Raw genomic sequence first — 24,534 nt, 5'->3', positions numbered from 1 at the left:
AAAACCTATTTACAATAACATACAATATATTTATACATACAAATAAATCACGTATTAACGGAATTGTTCATGAATTAGTATATATAATATATGGGACCAAATTAATAATTTCTATTAACATATGAAATACAATGTATTTCAATATCACCCTATATAGTATGTAGATTCATATATTGAAACCAAATCATAATAATTACTTGACTTTGGGTGTTACAAATCATCATCTATAGTATAACGTATTACATATATATATATATATATATATATCAAAGTCATGTTAAAAGCTACGTACATGTATGGTACGTATGCCACGCATATTGGTATATCTCTATATTATACATATCCTTTATAATATTACTCTGATATATTTATATCAGAATTACAATTGTATGACATATTACTTAATTAAATACATTACGTTCTGTATATGTAGACAGTATTGACTTGTGGATCTATACCTATGTCAATTTCAACATAACCATATTTACACAACACCTAACTATACAAATACATTTATGGGATCAGAACCCACATAGCAAACGGACTTGGCCCAAATGTGGCGTAATAATGGCACTGCTGGCGTGTTGCCGGCAATGGCATGCATCATGTCAGCCAACTGTGGGCCATGGGTGGCAATGATGGCACTGCCTGCATGACGCCGGACTACATTTGGGCCGATTGTGGATGGGAGGTGAGTGACCCAGATCAGTGTAGCGATTATGGGCCATACTTTGTGTACTGGATTAGGCCTGCTGGGCAAGATTCTCAAAAAAGCTATGATTATAAAAATGAAAAATAATTAATAGTGTTTACTTTTCAGCAATGTTCACAAAATTAAATAATCAATAAATTTGAATTAGCTTACGAAGTATTATTTATGTATTTATTTTAATTAGTTTTTGTAAATTTATATTTTTAAAAAAAAATCTAATGAAATTGTCTATATTTTCAATACTTTTTAGTTTAAGTGCCACAAAATCTATAATCTTACTAAATATATAACATTTTTCCTAAATCGTAGTTTATTTGAAAATATGTAACGTTAGAACTTGGCGGTCGATTTTTTTATTTTGGTGCGATCTCCATGGTAACGGCAGGTTTTCTGGTTGGTGGATGAGGTTCACGTGACACAGCGTCGGTTGAAATTAGTTTTCTCCCGCTGAAGAGTGAAGAAGTCTGTCAGGCAACCGCTGTTCAGGTAAGGAAAGTTGTATGTTGTGTACAACTAACCTAATATATAATATAATATTAAAATACATAATAATACATATTAGATATTGTAGATACGTGGTCTCTTTGCACTCCTGCCGAGACAGATCAAGTCTTCGATGCCATGTGTGTACTACTCTCTTACTGTAGTATTTTTATTTAACCTGGACAAATATCAATGACAAGATTTAAGACTTTTGCATTAATATTTGTTTTTTTTTAAATGAGGAATTGAAATTAACAGAGTTAACAAGATGTGGTTTGAAATAACCGCCAAATGCTGTTAAAAATCGACCGTGGCGGGACTACCGCTGGCTCGGTTCATGCTCGACACTTTCTTTGTCTTCTTCTTTATTATTCTGTATAGAACAATAAAGAAATAAAGACCTTGATAATCAGGATATTTTTGATATTTTAGTTTCAGCTAGTAGACCTTCTGAATGGCCTGTAATAACTTAAATATTGAGTAGCCAAATTGGCTGGCGAATGAAAATGTTTTAAACCCTGTTTGTACACCTAAATAAAACAATAAGAAAGCCTCTGGCCTAGAAGCACTTACATTTTATGATCTAACAAAATTATTAATAAAACAGTTTATGTCTTCTTAATAAAGACATAAAGAAAGTGTCGAGCATGAACCGAGCCAGCGGTAGTCCCGCCACGGTCGACTTTTAACGGCATTTGGCGGTTATTTCAAACCACATCTTGTTAACTCTGTTAATATAACTGCTGCCTTGGACTTGAGACCGCCAGTACAGACCATAGACCGGTCTGCGGAATGTCTGGTGCTTTCTATCCGATGTGCGGAACAATGTAATGCTGTCAAAATGATAGGAAAAATCACAGCGAAATCAGTAACAGTGATTCACTTGTAAAGCTGAAAATGATTCAATGGTTGTACAATAAGATTTAATTATATCTAAATGTAATCTGTGACCTTGATAATCAGGATATTTTTGATATTTTAGTTTCAGCTAGTAGACCTTCTGAATGGCCTGTAATTACTTAAATATTGAGTAGCCAAATTGGCTGGTGAATGAAAAAGTTTTAAACCATGTTTGTACACATAAATAAAACAATAAGAAAGCCTCTGGCCTAGAAGCACTTACATTTTATGATCTAATAAAATTATTAATAAAACAGTTTTAGAGCTACAGTATTATCATATGTAGGTAAATATTGATTAGTTGAATAGGCATCTTCAATGTTAATCTTTTTTTTTCTCTCTTTTCCTACAGGACTGTGCTTGAGCAAGAAATTTGAGACAGGCTGTTGGTATGGAGGGTAATTGGAGTTACAATGAGAGGAGCAATATGAGAAGACGGGCATTAAAAAAAGTTGATGAACTAATACAGTCAATAGATACTGAGTTGAGCAGTCAGGACTTTGAAAGAAATTATACAGAGCGTCTACATGATGAAACTTCTATATGGTTTGAGGAGGAGTTGCAGGGCAGCAGAGATGGAGGGGACGTGCAGATTCCAAAGGATAGGTTTGTGTCTGATGAGGAGGAAATGGAGCATAGTGATGCATGCAGTGACACTATTGATGACTTGAGGGATTCTCTTGCTGACTGGGCCACTGAATTTAGCATTCCCCTGATTGCGTTATCAGCCCTGCTTTGCATTTTACAAGTTCACTATCCCTCTCTGCCAAAAGATGGGAGAACATTACTTAAAACAAGAACAACATACAACATAGAAACTTTATCAGGTGGATTGTTTCACTACTTTGGAATACTAAATTCATTTTATGAACTGTTGAATAAGGTGTGGTGTGTGGTCCCAAATAGACACTCGTTTAAATTACAGCTGAATTTTGACGGTTTACCCCTGTTCAAAAGTAGTAGTACTCAGTTTTGGCCCATTCTTGGTATGTTGCAGGGGTACAGCGAGAAACCAGTGCTGATTGGTCTTTTTTGTGGCAACACTAAACCAAAGTCTTTGTCAGAGTATTTGCAACATCTGGTGAGTGAATTAAAGTCACTGAGCAGTGGGTTTGTTTATCAGGGAAAGAGGTTCTTTTTGAACATTTGCTCTGTTGTATGTGACACCCCAGCCCGAGCCTTTGTCAAAGGTGTGAAATCACACTGCGCATACCATGGATGTGACAAGTGTCACCAAACTGGTGTCCGTATAGGACATCGAATGACATTCCCTGATTTAAATGCAAGGCGTAGAACTGATGAATGCTTTAGACAAAATACAGATGTAGAACACCACCATGAACACTCACCTTTGGCTGACCTTAATATTGACATGGTTGCCAGCTTCCCTTACGATTACATGCACTTAGTATGTTTAGGGGTTATGAGGCGTCTGCTTGATTTGTGGATGGGTCCTCCTGGACCCCTGCGTTGTCGTATGTCAAACAGTCAAGCTTCCTTGATTTCAGAGAGACTGCTTTCTTTGAGGGATTACATTCCTTCAGAGTTCACTAGAAGACCACGTACACTGGCTGAAAGAAGTAGGTGGAAGGCTTCAGAGTTTCGCCAGTTCCTGCTGTACACTGGGCCTGTTGCACTGAAGGGTGTGTTAAAGTCTCAAATATATGACAATTTCATGCTTTTGTCAGTTGGTGTATTCATATTACTGAGTCCAGAATATTGTTTGACGATGAACAATCTGGCCAAATCTCTTTTGGTATCTTTTGTTGAACATTTTGGTCGGCTATATGGACCAGAATTTTTAGTTTACAATTTTCATGGTTTGGTGCATCTATGTGAAGATGTAAAAATCCATGGTAATTTGGACTTATTTTCATCTTTTCCGTATGAGAATTTCTTGGGTCATCTTAAAAAACTGGTTAGAGGCCCACGTAATCCGTTGACACAAGTTATCCGCAGGTTGTCTGAAAATGATGAAGCCAGTTCCAACTGTAACCTTAAAGCACAGACATCCAAAGATCATAAATCGGAACATACTGAAGGACCAGTACCGCAGTTTTTCATGGGAGACGTTAAACAGTTTAAAGTGTTGTCCATGGATGGTGCAGTTATCAAAGCTACAAATAGAGATTCCTGCATCAAAATAAAGTATAGGTTTGTTTTGGTTGAAAATATTATTGTTGATAGTGGAGTGGAATATATTGTAGGTAGGGAATACAGATGCCAAGAATCATTCTTTGAATAGACTTTTGACGACTAGGGAGTTAGGCATCTTCATGGTTTCTAACTTGTCTATGACTGTGAAACATTTTCAGATAGCGGAGAGTGTGCAAAAGTATGTCAGACTGCCATTTCATGACAAGTTTGTTATACCTTTGCTGCATTTAAACAAACCACTCAGCAGCTATTGAGTTACATGGTACATAATAAATTTTTTGTTATCATGGGTCCAGTAAATCTGTAGTTTATTTTTTGTGGCTCTCTTTGTATCTGTGGTACATGTTGTGTGCAATTACAGATCCAAAAAAAAGTGTCTTCTCACTTTGTCCATTCAAATGTGTCCCTGCAGATTATTTTAAAAAAGATACACAAATTAATAAATTACATTAGCAACCTGGGGAAGGATGGGCTCCACACAGGGTCAGAATTATATTTACATCAAGTAAGTATAACTTTATAGATTGTGTTTTAAGACGTTTCTGATGCGTTGGTCTTAACACACACACATATATAACTGCTAGTTATTGTAATCTTTTGCAGACAGTTACGGTGAGGCAAGATTAAAACTACCTGAAGCTGTTGAACACACAGACCTTGCAACAGATGGAGAGGATTCCCAAATAAAAGCAAAATGAAGAAGGAAGTAAGTTGTCTTTATTTATAATCCATGATTACATTTAGTCACTGTATTGTAACATGTGGCACATATGTAAGTAACAAAGTAATTATTTAGCCCGAAGAACATACTTTTTCCTGGAGAAGATGAGGATGAAGAAATCAGTTTTGATCGGTCAAAAGATAATGCAAAGAAAAGGTAACTTTCCATAAATTTTCTTTTTTGTTTACTTATTTCTAATATGTTACATTTAGCTTCTCTCTCTTTCTCTGAACAGAACAGAAGAACTGCCTAGAGCTCCAAAGATCTTTCACTCGTTCCAGAAGTCTGGATCTGCTCAGAAGTCTGTGTTGGCCAAATCAAAAGCAACAAACTTGTAGGCAGTATCAGTTGTTGTTATTTTGAGTAAGGTAATTGATGAATTTAACTTGTGAAATGCCGAAAATGATCTGTTCTATCTTTCTGCAAACCCCCACATAGTTTACCAAATGTCCCTCGTAATTCCCAAAGTCATCATGCTTCTAACGTACCTAAGAGGACCCACACACGTTCTCACCTGCCTCGAAGACACGATGCAACTGCTGATCCACTTGTGAGAAGCCACATTAACCCTGACCCGCTTCAGATATTCCACACAAGCTGTACTTCTCCCAACTTGTTTGACAAAGATTGCACTCCACGTGACCTGCTTCAGAGAGGTCACGCTTCCCCTGATTCACAACAGAGAAATGGTGCAACTGCTGAGCCGTTTCAGAGAGGCCAGACTTCGTCTCATCCACTTCGAAGAAGCCAAACAACTGCTGACTCATTTCAGAGAGGCCGCAATTCCCCTGATCCACTTCAGAAAAGCCGCACAACTACTGAGCCATTTCAGAAAGTCCATACTTTCCCTGACCCGCTTCAGATAAACCACACCACTGCTGACTTGTTTCACAGAGGCTGCACTTCCCCTGATACACGACAGAGAAATGGTGCAACTGCTGAGCCATTTCAGAGAGGCCAGACTTCCTCTGATCCACTTCAGAGAAGCCACACAACTGCTCACCTGTTTCAGAAAGTCCACACTTCTCCTGACCCGAATCAGAGAAGCAGTATTTCTCCTGACTTGTTTGAGAGAGGTCATACTCCCCCTGACCCACTGCAGAAAAGCTGCACTTCCCCTGATATGCATCAGAGAGGGAATGTTTACCACCAGCCACATGGACCATTAAGACCTCAAACTTTTCTTGATACTTGTAAGTATTTGTTCATTGGGAAATGTGATACTATTGTGTACCACTTTTACATCTTGTGTACCATATGGATTTAGGTGGTTTATTTTAGTTTCTTGCTCTTGTTTCAGCCCTCCTGCGTAACATTCTCACAAATCAAGAGATCATGATGGACCAAATGAAGATAATATATAGGACAGTTCAGGGTCTAAAATCTGTCAGTGAAGAAGACATAGGTCTTGAATCAAACCTACTGCCAGTAGCTGATCTTCAGTCTCTGCAAAACCTGGAGGAGAGACTGAGGAAATTTCCTGACTTTCAAATGCAACTGGTAAGTCAGTTATACTCCAGATATAGATGTATAAATGTTTAAACTGTTTTGTTTAGGCTTACCAAAGGCTTATTGTTTTAATATATATGCCTGTTCTTGTTCTTAAATGAAGTTCACACAAAAATGAAAATTTACTCATCATTTACTTTTAAGCTTGTATAAGTGGGTTTCTTTGGATGAACACAAAGAAGACATTTTGAGGAATGTTGGTAACCAGAGAGTTGAAGGTAACATTGGTAAAAAATATTATGGAAGTCAGTGGGTACCATCTGCTGTCTGGGTACCAACATTTTTCAAAATTTCTCCTATGTGGAACAAGTGGGGGTGGGGAAATGATATAATTTACATTAACAATTTACAATAACAATGATTCAATTAAATGCTAATTCACAGATAAGCATATTGGCAATGAAATGTGGGACGGACACCAGGGATGGAGTTTGGAGAATAATGAGAGCAACAATAACAAACTCGCTGGCCAGGAATATGAATATGCGTGGAGTAAATGGGAAGATCAGCTTTAGAAGCTTGCAGTTACGGAACATCGTTCTTGGTAAGTTTGTAGTGAGTATGACCACTTAAAAAATTAATTAATTTATTTAAAATCTAAATTTTTTTTATGCCCAATTTCTACAACTGTTATTTAACAGTAGGTTACTCTGTTTACACTACAGTTTTCATATCACAACATTTTTAAGGTTTTGTTCGCTAAAATCCGTCTTTAAGTTAACATATCTAATTTATATATATTTCAAATCTATTATTTTCGGATTGAGTGTTTTACAAATAAGGGCTTAGTTGTTGCTTGGCGTACTATTTAACTTTAATTAGCTCTATGTGTTTCACTCGTGATCGGGTGTTTCTCTATGAATGTATAAATACTGTTAAGGAACTTTATATTGTTATAGAACAAACTCATCAGTCTCCTTAGAGACCATCAAAAATTGCCATCACCGACTATATTTCAAGTCGTCAAGGCGGGGTATTGGGTGAAGTTTTCAACTAGCAATAATCGCGCCTCGGACAAACCTCATAGGCTACAATACTGCCACTGCGAAAGGATGGAGAATTAAGACAAACAACAATCTATTATTTTCGGATTGACTATTTTACAAATAAGGGCTTAGTTGTTGCTTGGCGTACTATTTAAGTTTAATTAGCTCTATGTGTTTCACTCGTGATCGGGTGTTTCTCTATGAATATGTAATTACTGGAACTTTATATTGTTATAGAAATCATTTTGAGCAGGGCTTACTGGGAAAAAATCCAGTCAATAGTCAACCTGCCCAGGTCCAAAATGTACACCAGACAGGAAATGGTAGACATGAATGCTCGGGCTCAGTTTGCCAAACTCGACAAATCCTATTTGAAAACACAACAAAGAAAGCGTCTAGAAAAACTAAAACTCAAGGAACAGGAAAAGAAGGAATATTTTAATCAAATTGCTGCAGAGGAGAGGGAACTGCAGAAACAGGACACGCAGAAAATGATCGACAAAGACAATTTGATGAGGTTCCACCAGAATGGCTGTGTCCGAAAATTCAACAGCGCACTCCAAAGGACTTATGTGCAGAAAGAGAACGAGGCACTGATCAAATATCAGCAAGAGAAACAGAGAATTGCTAGAGAGCAGAGAAGTCAGCCTAACCTGGAGATGATTCGAGAAAGTGAAGAAGCTCAGAGACGAGAACAGGAGGACGCTTGTAAGAAGCAACTCCACAACCGGGCTCTGGCTGCTTTTTGGACGGAGCAAATAAAGGAGAAGAGACAACAGAGAGAGAAAAAGATGCAGCAGGAAAAGGAAGAGAGAGATCAGCTGAGGAATCTCGATGAATTGCCTGCACAGGAGTTAAAAAATCAGGCCCAAAGAGAACAAGACTCAAAGAAAATGTATTTGAAACATATGCAGGAGCAGATGTCCAGCAGAAAACTGCAGAGAGAAACAGAGGCACAGATACTGGCCAAGGAGGAAGAAGTAAGACAACGTCATCAGCTTGACAAAGAACAAATGCTGCAGCAACAAAAAGAGCACCTGGCAGAAAAGTTCAGAAAGCGGCAGGTACCAATTAAAACTGTGACAGACAAATATGCAGTCAGAATGAGAGAGCAGGATGCTGCTAGAGCACAGAGAGAGCTGGAGATTTCTGAAGAAATGGCTAAACAAGACGCTGAAGTGGCAAAGCAGCAGAAGGAGAGAGAGGAGAAGAGGGCTGCAGTGTTAAAGGATATTTATGCTCACAGAGAGGCTATGATAGATCAGAAAAAGCAGAAGGCAAAGGCAGAGAAAGAGACCATCCAGAACTGCTTTCAGGCCCAGAAAGAGGCTGACAGGCTGTTTCTAGAAAAACAAATGCTAGAAGCTCAGCGCAAATGGGAAAATAATAAGCAGTGCCAGATCTTTAATGACAATCTGGCAGCTTTAAAGCGTGCCCACTATGAAAAGCTGAAGAGAGAGGAACACGACGCTGAGGTGAGGGATGCTGAACAGGCTGCAGCGCGGAAGAAGCAGCTCCAGGACTACATCCAGAGTGAAATTGACAAGGCAGCAGCAAGTCAAAGAAATGCTGCAGTGCTTTTAGCAGTAAGAACAGGGGGGCATGGCTTCCTTTTAGATGGTGAGGAGCCCGGCAACTTCATCAAAGACACAAGTAAAACTAGCAAACGTATGCAGCGCAGTAAAGTGGCTAAGCCACCCATTCACTTGCCACCAATTTCCACAGCACCGAAGTTAAAGTCTGCCACAGGGGAGTTAGTTGTGAAGCAGCCCAGCTACCAGGCTAAAGGTACAGGACAGAAATTACCCAGAATAACCAAGGAACACCAGACAGTCAAGAAGCTGGAACCACTTAAGCTCTCTGTGGCACAGATACGCCTCCCACCCATCCCAACTGGCAAAAACAAGCAAGTAAACTCTCCGGTCACCCCGACCAGTCAAGGCAGATGGCCACCCAAACTGAGCCTGTTCTGTAGGAGGTTTCTTCCGTTACAGGAAGTTTTTCCTTCCCGCCGTCGCCAAGTACTTGATCAAAACGATTTTGTTGGCGCTTTCATTATAGTATTCTAAATGCTTCACCTTAATATATGAAATTTGTTGAGATTACTTTATTGTTTTTACATATATTTTTATAGATGGTATGTCAGTATCTGTAAATGAAATTTTATTGAGCTTCATTGAATGAAATGGAAATCTATTTTTATTCTGTTCTATTATAATAACTGCTGTCCCATTAGTGCTGACCAACGATTCAAATTTTTAATCGCGATTAGTAATACTTAGTGATTAGTAATACTTAGTAATTAGTAATACTTAGTGATTAGTAATACTTAATGATTAGTAATACTTAGTGATTAGTAATTAGTAATTGTTAGAAAAATTAAAATGTTTACCCTCCTGTGACCTAATCCACCTTACTTTAGTATAACTGAAACACTTCTCAGCAAGAATGTCGCGGGTTCGCATCCCGGCCTTTCTGTGTGGAGTTTGCATGTTCTCCCTGTGCTTGTGTGGGTTTACTCCAGGTACTCCGGTTTCCTCCCACACTCCAAAAACATGCATGTTAGGTTGATTGGTGACTCTAAATTGCCCGTAGGAGTGAGTGTGAGTGTGTGAGGTTGTCTGTCTTTGTGTGTCTATATGTGGCCCCCAAAAGCACAAAAGAAAGTTAGAAAAACAGCTGAAGTGTTTTTCACTGACTGTGATAATGAAATGGTTTCTGAGTGTTATTTTCAGGGGGACAAGTTATGGTTTGATGGCCGGGGCAGGGGGCGGGGACGAGGTCGTGGCCGGAGACCTGGCAGACAGCAGATAGTTAATCATGACTACTGCTACGTCTGTGGAAAAGCAGGACACTGGGCCAAGAGCTGCCCACAGAGAAAGACACACCCTGAGCACCAGGAGGGAGGAGCAGGCTACTCTGCATGACTAGACAGCAAAAAAGGTCAGATGCAAAATACACACACTGAACAGAATAAAGAGATACGAGACACACATCTGACTGAAGCTAAGATTTTGAGCTTAGAAGGAGTAACTGAACTCATGATGTACGAAGAAAAACCAAAAGTGACATTGTAGGTGCAATGAGTTAAAATAAAATTCCTGTGTGACACAGGAGCTTGTAGGTCAGTTCTTAGTAATCCACCAGACAAACTCAGACTGACTACAAAAGAACACATTTTAGTAAAACATGTAGCAGCAGCATGCAGACTACAACCTGAGGAAGAGAAACTGTTCAAATTGTGGGTGAGCCCACACATTTCACTTGCTAAACCTTCAACAGCTGAGTGGAAAGATTTAGAAGCATTTGTAACCAGGGCTGAAGAGGTGGGGACCGCCTGGGAGCCAGTCCCAGGTGACCCTCATGTTTTCTACAACCGCACTGTAGACACATATAGCAAAAAGTTGAACTGGTGTACAATCACAACAAAAGCTAAACATCTCAGTGTAAAAGAATGAGTAGAAGTGTTCACTCTAACATCAGGGGAAGAAGATCAATTAAAGGAAGTTCCCTCATATTTATGGTCTACAGGAGCAGCAGATGTAGGGAAAATCAAAGGAGTAGAACCTGTTAAAATAACACCAAAAGGTACTTTCAGGCCCTTTCAAAGACAATATCCACTACAACCTGAGGCTGCTGAAGGAATTAAACCAGTATTTGACTCATTACTAAAATCAGGCATTATCAGAGATACCTAGAGCTCCACTGGTAACAGACCCACACACCCTGCTGAATGACAAGCCCAGCCCAAAGTGGTTCACTGTCATTGATGTGGCAAATGCATTTTTCTCTATTGAAGTTGACAAACAATGATAATTCTGATTTGCATTTGAGTTTTCGGGCAAAAGATGGACTTGGACGCGGATTCCGCAGGGTTATTGTGAGTCTTCTACCATCTTTTCCCAAGTAATGTCTGCTAACTTAGCTAAGTTTTCACCTCCTGCAAGAAGTCAAATACGTATTTGTATGTAAATTAAATTTTGATATGCTCTGAAACACAAGAACAATGCAAAACAAACACCATAGCTCTGCTTAAGTTTCTAGCAGAACAGAGACACAGAGTGAGTAAGAGCAAACTAGTTGTAAAAAAAAAAAAAAAAACGGTTAGTTAGATACCTAAGTCATGACCTTTCACAGCAAGGGAGAGCTCTAGACTCAGACAGAAAAGAAGCTATACTTAAAGTACAAAACCACAAACTAAAAGACAGATGATGTTTTTCTTAGGTATGACAAACTTCTGCAGAGCATGGATACCAAACTATTCAGAGTTGCCTAGTCCATTGTTGAAATTGATTTATGACACACCTATGGCAACTTATGATAAAATAAAATGACTGAAATTGCAGAAAAACACCTTTGATGGTCTTAAAAAGACCCTGACCAGCACCTCTGTTTTAGGACTGCCTAACTATGAAAACTGTTTTATGCAAACTGTTGATTGTAAAAATGGTCACATGACTTCAGTGCTGACAAAACAGGCCTATTGCTTATTATTCTGCCCAATTGGATCCAATAGCAATGCCTGTGTGTATTCAAGCTGTTATTGCAGCCGCCAAGACAGTCCAAGCTTCAGCAGACATCATGTTGTTCCATCCTCTGACACTAAAGGTTCCACATGCAGTCTCTGTCCTGTTGTTGCAAAACAAGCTAGCATACATGTCACCAGCTAAACATCTGTCCTGCATGACTACACTGCTTTCACAGCCACATCTCACTATTGAACGATGTACAACCTTTAATCCTGCTACATTAATGCCTATAGCTGAGGATGGTGGGCCATGACTGTATTGCTGAAACTGAAAATAGAGTGTTGCCCAGGGTTGACCAAACTGACACACCTTATAAAGATGCTGAAATGACAATGTTTGTAGATGGATCTTGTAAAAAACCAGAAATCAGACTGATCTAATTCTACAGGAGATACTGTTGTAACCCTTAAAGATGTTTTAAAGCTGAATCACTACCATCTCATTTATCATTGCAGGCAGTGAGATGTATTACCTTAACAGAACCTTCTATATTAGGAAAAGGAGAAGTAGTTAATATCTACACTGATAGCAATTATGGATTTTCAACTGTACATGTGTTTGCTCAGCAGTGGAAGAACAGAGGAATGATTACGTCATCTGGCAAGCCCATCACACACAAAGACTTTATTTTACAGCTGTTAGATGCTGTGCAGCTGCCTAAAGAGGTTGCTAATTGTAAGTGTGACATAAATGTGAGGAATAGATATGATTTCTTTTGGTAATTGTAAAGCTGCCCCCTACCGCACAGCCTTATTTAGATCTATTCAAATAAAAAGTATTTGATCTGTTTACATTCAGCTTATACATAAGTATATTTACTTTATGTTTATTTAAATGAACGAATAAACAATTGATATTGTATATTTCAGTTAGATTTTACTTAGAAATGTTGTTTATTGTTTGTCAGGGCCATGAATCATTTTTTTGAGTGTAGATCAAAAATGTTTGTGAACCAATATGACCACAAATAATGTGGTGCTAAAATAATGGGAGAGCTGGGATGGGCTCCAGCAGATCCCTGTCACCCTGGTTAAGGAATAAGCGGGTATAGAAAATGGATGGGCTGTACGCAAAATTTTAAAAAACTGAGTTACAACAAACATTTGAAACACAAATAGTGACCTTCAAAGGGGAAACACCCCATAATCGAGCTCAAAGTCTAAGTTGAAGAGATCAGACCCTAACAGAGAGGGGTCCGGCCCTGAGACACCCCATTGTTGTTTATCTTAGTTCTCCATCCTTTCGCAGTGGCAGTATTGTAGCCTATGAGGTTTGTCCGAGGCGCGATTATTGCTAGTTGAAAACTTCACCCAATACCCCGCCTTGACGACTTGAAATATAGTCGGTGATGGCAATTTTTGATGGTCTCTAAGGAGACTGATGAGTTTGTTCTATAACAATATAAAGTTCCTTAACGGTATTTATACATTCATAGAGAAACACCCGATCACGAGTGAAACACATAGAGCTAATTAAAGTTAAATAGTACGCCAAGCAACAACTAAGCCCTTATTTGTAAAACAGTCAATCCGAAAATAATAGATTTGAAATGTATATAAATTAGATACGTTAACTTAAAGACGGATTTTAGCGAACAAAACCTTAAAAATGTTGTGATATGAAAACTGTAGTGTAAACAGAGTAACCTACTGTTAAATAACAGTTGTAGAAATTGGGCATAAAAAAAATTTAGATTTTAAAGAAATTAATTAATTTTTTAAGTGGTTATACTCACTACAAACTTACCAAGAACGATGTTCCGTAACTGCAAGCTTCTAAAGCTGATCTTCCCATTTACTCCACGCATATTCATATTCCTGGCCAGCGAGTTTGTTATTGTTGCTCTCATTATTCTCCAAACTCCATCCCTGGTGTCCGTCCCACATTTCATTGCCAATATGCTTATCTGTGAATTAGCATTTAATTGAATCATTGTTATTGTAAATTGTTAATGTAAATTATATCATTTCCCCACCCCCACTTGTTCCACATAGGAGAAATTTTGAAAAATGTTGGTACCCAGACAGCAGATGGTACCCACTGACTTCCATAATATTTTTTACCAATGTTACCTTCAACTCTCTGGTTACCAACATTCCTCAAAATGTCTTCTTTGTGTTCATCCAAAGAAACCCACTTATACAAGCTTAAAAGTAAATGATGAGTAAATTTTCATTTTTGTGTGAACTTCATTTAAGAACAAGAACAGGCATATATATTAAAACAATAAGCCTTTGGTAAGCCTAAACAAAACAGTTTAAACATTTATACATCTATATCTGGAGTATAACTGACTTACCAGTTGCATTTGAAAGTCAGGAAATTTCCTCAGTCTCTCCTCCAGGTTTTGCAGAGACTGAAAATCAGCTACTGGCAGTAGGTTTGATTCAAGACCTATGTCTTCTTCACTGACAGATTTTAGACCCTGAACTGTCCTATATATTATCTTCATTTGGTCCATCATGATCTCTTGATTTGTGAGAATGTTACGCAGGAGGGCTGAAACAAGAGCAAGAAACTAAAATAAACCACCTAAATCCATATGGTACACAAGATGTAAAAGTGGTACACAATAGTATCACATTTCCCAATGAACAAATACAAGTATCAAGAAAAGTTTGAGGTCTTAATGGTCCATGTGGCTGGTGGTAAACATTCCCTCTCTGATGCATATCAGGGGAAGTGCAGCTTTTCTGCAGTGGGTCAGGGGGAGTATGACCTCTCTCAAACAAGTCAGGAGAAATACTGCTTCTCTGATTCGGGTCAGGAGAAGTGTGGACTTTCTGAAACAGGTGAGCAGTTGTGTGGCTTCTCTGAAGTGGATCAGAGGAAGTCTGGCCTCTCTGAAATGGCTCAGCAGTTGCACCATTTCTCTGTCGTGTATCAGGGGAAGTGCAGCCTCTCTGAAAAAAGTCAGCAGTGGTGTGGTTTATCTGAAGCGGGTCAGGGAAAGTATGGACTTTCTGAAATGGCTCAGTAGTTGTGCGGCTTTTCTGAAGTGGATCAGGGGAATTGCGGCCTCTCTGAAATGAGTCAGCAGTTGTTTGGCTTCTTCGAAGTGGATGAGACGAAGTCTGGCCTCTCTGAAACGGCTCAGCAGTTGCACCATTTCTCTGTTGTGAATCAGGGGAAGCGTGACCTCTCTGAAGCAGGTCACGTGGAGTGCAATCTTTGTCAAACAAGTTGGGAGAAGTACAGCTTGTGTGGAATATCTGAAGCGGGTCAGGGTTAATGTGGCTTCTCACAAGTGGATCAGCAGTTGCATCGTGTCTTCGAGGCAGGTGAGAACGTGTGTGGGTCCTCTTAGGTATGTTAGAAGCATGATGACTTTGGGAATTACGAGGGACATTTGGTAAACTATGTGGGGGTTTGCAGAAAGATAGAACAGATCATTTTCGGCATTTCACAAGTTAAATTCATCAATTACCTTACTCAAAATAACAACAACTGATACTGCCTACAAGTTTGTTGCTTTTGATTTGGCCAACACAGACTTCTGAGCAGATCCAGACTTCTGGAACGAGTGAAAGATCTTTGGAGCTCTAGGCAGTTCTTCTGTTCTGTTCAGAGAAAGAGAGAGAAGCTAAATGTAACATATTAGAAATAAGTAAACAAAAAAGAAAATTTATGGAAAGTTACCTTTTCTTTGCATTATCTTTTGACCGATCAAAACTGATTTCTTCATCCTCATCTTCTCCAGGAAAAAGTATGTTCTTCGGGCTAAATAATTACTTTGTTACTTACATATGTGCCACATGTTACAATACAGTGACTAAATGTAATCATGGATTATAAATAAAGACAACTTACTTCCTTCTTCATTTTGCTTTTATTTGGGAATCCTCTCCATCTGTTGCAAGGTCTGTGTGTTCAACAGCTTCAGGTAGTTTTAATCTTGCCTCACCGTAACTGTCTGCAAAAGATTACAATAACTAGCAGTTATATATGTGTGTGTGTTAAGACCAACGCATCAGAAACGTCTTAAAACACAATCTATAAAGTTATACTTACTTGATGTAAATATAATTCTGACCCTGTGTGGAGCCCATCCTTCCCCAGGTTGCTAACGTAATTTATTAATTTGTGTATCTTTTTTAAAATAATCTGCAGGGACACATTTGAATGGACAAAGTGAGAAGACACTTTTTTTTGGATCTGTAATTGCACACAACATGTACCACAGATACAAAGAGAGCCACAAAAAATAAACTACAGATTTACTGGACCCATGATAACAAAAAATTTATTATGTACCATGTAACTCAATAGCTGCTGAGTGGTTTGTTTAAATGCAGCAAAGGTATAACAAACTTGTCATGAAATGGCAGTCTGACATACTTTTGCACACTCTCCGCTATCTGAAAATGTTTCACAGTCATAGACAAGTTAGAAACCATGAAGATGCCTAACTCCCTAGTCGTCAAAAGTCTATTCAAAGAATGATTCTTGGCATCTGTATTCCCTACCTACAATATATTCCACTCCACTATCAACAATAATATTTTCAACCAAAACAAACCTATACTTTATTTTGATGCAGGAATCTCTATTTGTAGCTTTGATAACTGCACCATCCATGGACAACACTTTAAACTGTTTAACGTCTCCCATGAAAAACTGCGGTACTGGTCCTTCAGTATGTTCCGATTTATGATCTTTGGATGTCTGTGCTTTAAGGTTACAGTTGGAACTGGCTTCATCATTTTCAGACAACCTGCGGATAACTTGTGTCAACGGATTACGTGGGCCTCTAACCAGTTTTTTAAGATGACCCAAGAAATTCTCATACGGAAAAGATGAAAATAAGTCCAAATTACCATGGATTTTTACATCTTCACATAGATGCACCAAACCATGAAAATTGTAAACTAAAAATTCTGGTCCATATAGCCGACCAAAATGTTCAACAAAAGATACCAAAAGAGATTTGGCCAGATTGTTCATCGTCAAACAATATTCTGGACTCAGTAATATGAATACACCAACTGACAAAAGCATGAAATTGTCATATATTTGAGACTTTAACACACCCTTCAGTGCAACAGGCCCAGTGTACAGCAGGAACTGGCGAAACTCTGAAGCCTTCCACCTACTTCTTTCAGCCAGTGTACGTGGTCTTCTAGTGAACTCTGAAGGAATGTAATCCCTCAAAGAAAGCAGTCTCTCTGAAATCAAGGAAGCTTGACTGTTTGACATACGACAACGCAGGGGTCCAGGAGGACCCATCCACAAATCAAGCAGACGCCTCATAACCCCTAAACATACTAAGTGCATGTAATCGTAAGGGAAGCTGGCAACCATGTCAATATTAAGGTCAGCCAAAGGTGAGTGTTCATGGTGGTGTTCTACATCTGTATTTTGTCTAAAGCATTCATCAGTTCTACGCCTTGCATTTAAATCAGGGAATGTCATTCGATGTCCTATACGGACACCAGTTTGGTGACACTTGTCACATCCATGGTATGCGCAGTGTGATTTCACACCTTTGACAAAGGCTCGGGCTGGGGTGTCACATACAACAGAGCAAATGTTCAAAAAGAACCTCTTTCCCTGATAAACAAACCCACTGCTCAGTGACTTTAATTCACTCACCAGATGTTGCAAATACTCTGACAAAGACTTTGGTTTAGTGTTGCCACAAAAAAGACCAATCAGCACTGGTTTCTCGCTGTACCCCTGCAACATACCAAGAATGGGCCAAAACTGAGTACTACTACTTTTGAACAGGGGTAAACCGTCAAAATTCAGCTGTAATTTAAACGAGTGTCTATTTGGGACCACACACCACACCTTATTCAACAGTTCATAAAATGAATTTAGTATTCCAAAGTAGTGAAACAATCCACCTGATAAAGTTTCTATGTTGTATGTTGTTCTTGTTTTAAGTAATGTTCTCCCATCTTTTGGCAGAGAGGGATAGTGAACTTGTAAAATGCAAAGCAGGGCTGATAACGCAATCAGGGGAATGCTAAATTCAGTGGCCCAGTCAGCAAGAGAATCCCTCAAGTCATCAATAGTGTCACTGCATGCATCACTATGCTCCATTTCCTCCTCATCAGACACAAACCTATCCTTTGGAATCTGCACGTCCCCTCCATCTCTGCTGCCCTGCAACTCCTCCTCAAACCATATAGAAGTTTCATCATGTAGACGCTCTGTATAATTTCTTTCAAAGTCCTGACTACTCAACTCAGTATCTATTGACTGTATTAGTTCATCAACTTTTTTTAATGCCCGTCTTCTCATATTGCTCCTCTCATTGTAACTCCAATTACCCTCCATACCAACAGTCTGTCTCAAATTTCTTGCTCAAGCACAGTCCTGTAGGAAAAGAGAGAAAAAAAAAGATTAACATTGAAGATGCCTATTCAACTAATCAATATTTACCTACATATGATAATACTGTAGCTCTAAAACTGTTTTATTAATAATTTTATTAGATCATAAAATGTAAGTGCTTCTAGGCCAGAGGCTTTCTTATTGTTTTATTTATGTGTACAAACATGGTTTAAAACTTTTTCATTCACCAGCCAATTTGGCTACTCAATATTTAAGTTATTACAGGCCATTCAGAAGGTCTACTAGCTGAAACTAAAATATCAAAAATATCCTGATTATCAAGGTCACAGATCACATTTAGATATAATTAAATCTTATTGTACAACCATTGAATCATTTTCAGCTTTACAAGTGAATCACTGTTACTGATTTCGCTGTGATTTTTCCTATCATTTTGACAGCATTACATTGTTCCGCACATCGGATAGAAAGCACCAGACATTCCGCAGACCGGTCTATGGTCTGTACTGGCGGTCTCAAGTCCAAGGCAGCAGTTATATTAACAGAGTTAACAAGATGTGGTTTGAAATAACCGCCAAATGCCGTTAAAAGTCGACCGTGGCGGGACTACCGCTGGCTCGGTTCATGCTCGACACTTTCTTTATGTCTTTATTAAGAAGACATAAACTGTTTTATTAATAATTTTGTTAGATCATAAAATGTAAGTGCTTCTAGGCCAGAGGCTTTCTTATTGTTTTATTTAGGTGTACAAACAGGGTTTAAAACTTTTTCATTCGCCAGCCAATTTGGCTACTCAATATTTAAGTTATTACAGGCCATTCAGAAGGTCTACTAGCTGAAACTAAAATATCAAAAATATCCTGATTATCAAGGTCTTTATTTCTTTATTGTTCTATACAGAATAATAAAGAAGAAGACAAAGAAAGTGTCGAGCATGAACCGAGCCAGCGGTAGTCCCGCCACGGTCGATTTTTAACAGCATTTGGCGGTTATTTCAAACCACATCTTGTTAACTCTGTTAATTTCAATTCCTCATTTAAAAAAAAAACAAATATTAATGCAAAAGTCTTAAATCTTGTCGTTGATATTTGTCCAGGTTAAATAAAAATACTACAGTAAGAGAGTAGTACACACATGGCATCGAAGACTTGATCTGTCTCGGCAGGAGTGCAAAGAGACCACGTATCTACAATATCTAATATGTATTATTATGTATTTTAATATTATATTATATATTAGGTTAGTTGTACACAACATACAACTTTCCTTACCTGAACAGCGGTTGCCTGACAGACTTCTTCACTCTTCAGCGGGAGAAAACTAATTTCAACCGACGCTGTGTCACGTGAACCTCATCCACCAACCAGAAAACCTGCCGTTACCATGGAGATCGCACCAAAATAAAAAAATCGACCGCCAAGTTCTAACGTTACATATTTTCAAATAAACTACGATTTAGGAAAAATGTTATATATTTAGTAAGATTATAGATTTTGTGGCACTTAAACTAAAAAGTATTGAAAATATAGACAATTTCATTAGATTTTTTTAAAAAATATAAATTTACAAAAACTAATTAAAATAAATACATAAATAATACTTCGTAAGCTAATTCAAATTTATTGATTATTTAATTTTGTGAACATTGCTGAAAAGTAAACACTATTAATTATTTTTCATTTTTATAATCATAGCTTTTTTGAGAATCTTGCCCAGCAGGCCTAATCCAGTACACAAAGTATGGCCCATAATCGCTACACTGATCTGGGCCACTCACCTCCCATCCACAATCGGCCCAAATGTAGTCCGGCGTCATGCAGGCAGTGCCATCATTGCCACCCATGGCCCACAGTTGGCTGACATGATGCATGCCATTACCGGCAACACGCCAGCAGTGCCATTATTACGCCACATTTGGGCCAAGTCCGTTTGCTATGTGGGTTCTGATCCCATAAATGTATTTGTATAGTTAGGTGTTGTGTAAATATGGTTATGTTGAAATTGACATAGGTATAGATCCACAAGTCAATACTGTCTACATATACAGAACGTAATGCATTTAATTAAGTAATATGTCATACAATTGTAATTCTGATATAAATATATCAGAGTAATATTATAAAGGATATGTATAATATAGAGATATACCAATATGTGTGGCATACGTACCATACATGTACGTAGCTTTTAACATGACTTTGATATATATGTATATATATATATATATATATATGTAATACGTTATACTATAGATGATGATTTGTAACACCCAAAGTCAAGTAATTATTATGATTTGGTTTCAATATATGAATCTACATACTATATAGGGTGATATTGAAATACATTGTATTTCATATGTTAATAGAAATTATTAATTTGGTCCCATATATTATATATACTAATTCATGAACAATTCTGTTAATACGTGATTTATTTGTATGTATAAATATATTGTATGTTATTGTAAATAGGTTTTATACGTAGTTGTTGGTTTTATGTATAACATAAAACATATACAAATTTGTATACATGTAGATATTGACCACTTTGTCAATCATGATATATCCAATTATACTGGATATATCATGTATCTATGTATTATATAGCTCATGTACCCTATAACTACATAAACAATATAACAACATGTATAACAATGTATATACAACCTATTTTATTCAAACTCTATTAATATAATATTTATTTATAACTCTGAGCCTCACCAGAGAGGTGAGGTTTCCCTAAAGAGAAATAGTGAAATGATATGTGCATTGTTTGAAGCTACAATGGGATTTTCTCACAAAAAAGTCAGACAATGCTCTTTCTATGGAGACTGTGCTGGTGCACATGAGTATGATGCTTACAACTTATCAATATTACATTACAATTTAAGGTTACCAAATAATTGAATATTTGTGGATATTACTGTCAGGACTGGGGAAACGGATATAAGTTTCGGACCAAAGATTTGCCCACACAGGTACTTATAGTTCCACTCAAGACTTTATTAACTGGACTAGGAAAAACAAGAACAAAACTCAAGGCAAAAGGGGACAGGTCTAGGCAGGGTAACTAGGACAAAAACATGAACAGGACACAAGGAAACAAAGCACGAGGGTCTACGTGAAAACATGAACATAGGACACTGACATGGACACGAGAGCACAAGGCCGGAGGGATCTGGGTCACATACACCAGGGGAGACGCACCAGATCACACAGACACTTGAACAAGAGAACGAGGAATCAGGGCATGAAGGTCTGGGTCACACACACTACTTGGGAGACGCACCAGACCACAAGAGAACAAGAACACAACAAAGGAGTTACAACAAGAGGTAGTCTGGGTCACACACAACTGGGGAGACGCACCAGACTACAAGGAAACATGAGCATAGAGACAGGGAGTCAAGACACATAAAGTACAGAAACATAGACACGAGGCTAACAGGGCAAGAGGGACAGGGTCACACACAATTAAGGAGACGCACCAGACACTCAGGGAAACAGAAGCAAGGCTACAGGGAATCAGGACGTGAAAACACAAGGGCATAGAACATGGCACGAGACAGCGACACAAGAACAGGAGACATGGGAGGAGAACAGAAAACAAAATGAAGGAAGCAGAATACTTAACTTAGAGCTGAGGGAACAAAGGTAATCCAGAAACAAAACTCCAAAAGAAAACAAGAATCAGATAGGCTCAATCGATGTCTTAACAAAACAGAACAGACAACCCGGCAACTAAAACAAGGAACAACCAAGGTATATAAAGGCACAAAACAAGAACCAGGTGAAAACAATCAACAAATTAGGTCAACGTAAAGGAAACAGAGATAACCAAAAACCAGTTCCTGTCAGGATCCTCCAAAATAAAAGAAAACGGAAGTCCAGTGAAATGGATCCTGACAATTACAATAACTACAATTGTTACTAAATATACATATAACAGTACAGTTACCAATATTGTTACTAATATAACACAGCGTATTTATAGCGTCGGTGTTTGCGCACTTAGCATTGTAATGATGTTAATCTCTAAAAAAAAAAAAAAAAGCAAAATATAATCCCAGCAAAACTAATATGTAATTGATGTATTCAAGGATAATACCTATTAATATACATGTCATGTACTTGTGTACATGACAAAACAAGAAAGTAATGTGCTTTACATTATTATAATATATGTATTATATATGGTACAACAGATATACAATAGAATGTTATATGAATGTTAACATAAGTAGTATATATTATATATACTTTTGATGCCCAATTACTTTATACATACATAAACTGTAACATATATGTACATAATACTTATAATGTTATAAGGGGTTATGTTAGCAATGAATATTGTACCCCCATTATCCATGTTATATATTTGTATACATTATGGTGATAACATACATAAGTATACATACAAACAGTATACATACAAACAGAACATGATATGATAAATATACATATAACACTATACAATTAACATATTGTTAATTGTATAGTGTATATATCATGTATCAGTAGATACATGATATATACATATATCATGTATTTTATTACCAATTACATGATAGAATACATGTAATTGATTATGGAGAATTGGGCACAGGTTGTCCACTTACAAACTTACAAATGGATATATTTGGTATATCGGTGTGTATCATATTATGGAGATATAATAGCATATATCCATATAGCAATATTTATACCTCTTTCATGACATGCTTTCCTTGTTGTTTTGACGTGTTTCTGTCGTCGAGCGTCTGAGCTCTGCATTTCTTCTTTCAGGTTAGAAAAAATATGTCGTCATCCAGGGAGGCTCATGGGAAAACAGACCAGGCTGTGTCAGCCAACCATGTAGTGTTGAGCTGTTTGCTATTACTGATTACTTTAATTAAAATTTGTGTGGAGATTTAGCTACATCATCAGCTGATAAACAAGTAGATACATGATGTAATTTATCATGTCAAAAATAAATGTAATTTTTTTGCTGAGATGGAGACGTCCTATAAGATCACACCAGCTGCTGCTACCTTGAATGCTCACCAAACCAGCTCCATCACACCTGTTTAAACTGCAATAGTTCATGGGGATATGATAAAAAAAAAAGCTAATAACTGGATCCTGAGTTAAAACGGCTGTTTGAATTTTGTACATTTAATGTTTTATTCAAAGGATTTTCAAGGATATTGAGTGTGAACATAATAAGGATATAGTAAATGCTCCAGACAGATTATTGTTACCAGTTCTAATCAATAGCATGTCACTGTTTTCCTCCAGTGTTCATTCTTTCTCCTCCCCAAATGTTATTTTCATGTCCTTTCTCATGTTTCTCCTCTTTTGTCTCTGAAATAGCCTATGACATTACCTTTCACTAATATATTGTAATGCCCCGTTATATTCACAGCCGGCAGACGCTCTTTTGTCACTTTCCTTTATTCATTTGCTTTAGTCAGAACAAGTAACAGGCTACTGTTCCATCCGTAGCGGCGCCAAGTCCCTCAAACCGAACAGCTCTTTCCCTGCTCTTCTCCTCTCCTCCCCGTCTCACCTCCCTCTAGCTCCCCCTAGCGACTCCCCAAAGAACACCCCGAACAAGACACAACAACGTGGAGTCATAATACAATTGAGATTAGTTTCAGTTGCTGAAATTACTAATTAACTTCAGTTTTAATATTGAAGTTATTATTGAACAAACTCATCAGTCTCCTTAGAGACCATCAAAAATTGCCATCACCGACTATATTTCAAGTCGTCAAGGCGGGGTATTGGGTAAAGTTTTCAACTAGCAATAATCGCGCCTCGGACAAACCTCATAGGCTACGATACTGCCACTGCGAAAGGATGGAGAACTAAGACAGACAACAATGGGGTGTCTCAGGGCCGGACCCCTCTCTGTTAGGGTCTGATCTCTTCAACTTAGACTTTGAGCTCGATTATGGGGTGTTTCCCTTTTGAAGGTCACTATTTGTGTTTCAAATGTTTGTTGTAACTCAGTTTTTTTAAATTTTGCGTACAGCCCATCCATTTTCTTTACCCACTTATTCCTTAACCAGGGTGACAGGGATCTGCTGGAGCCCATCCCAGCTCTCCCATTATTTTAGCACCACATGATTTGTGGTCATATTGGTTCACAAACATTTTTGATCTACACTCAAAAAAATGATTCATGGCCCTGATAAACAATAAACAGTATTTCTAAGTAAAATCTAACTGAAATATACAATATCAATTGTTT

General features: G+C 37.9%; 3 non-coding genes across 3 annotated transcripts; 1 reads left to right on the top strand and 2 right to left on the bottom strand.

Moving 5' to 3' along the window:
* Positions 1-7,395: 7,395 nt before the first annotated feature.
* LOC113141708 (U4 spliceosomal RNA) lies at positions 7,396-7,536 on the bottom strand. The gene has a single exon (XR_003296785.1). It is a non-coding gene; the product is annotated as a U4 spliceosomal RNA (small nuclear RNA).
* Positions 7,537-13,233: 5,697 nt separating this feature from the next.
* LOC113141707 (U4 spliceosomal RNA) lies at positions 13,234-13,374 on the top strand. Its single transcript, XR_003296784.1, has one exon. It is a non-coding gene; the product is annotated as a U4 spliceosomal RNA (small nuclear RNA).
* A 10,627-nt stretch (positions 13,375-24,001) lies between these two features.
* On the bottom strand, positions 24,002-24,142 carry LOC113141700 (U4 spliceosomal RNA). Its single transcript, XR_003296776.1, has one exon. It is a non-coding gene; the product is annotated as a U4 spliceosomal RNA (small nuclear RNA).
* Positions 24,143-24,534: the final 392 nt, after the last annotated feature.

Source organism: Mastacembelus armatus, chromosome 8, assembly GCF_900324485.2.
Source record: "Mastacembelus armatus chromosome 8, fMasArm1.2, whole genome shotgun sequence".
Classification (NCBI taxonomy): Eukaryota; Metazoa; Chordata; class Actinopteri; order Synbranchiformes; family Mastacembelidae; genus Mastacembelus; species Mastacembelus armatus.
The sequence above is the reverse complement of the archived record's forward strand: the minus strand, read 5'-3'. Positions and strand labels throughout refer to the sequence as shown.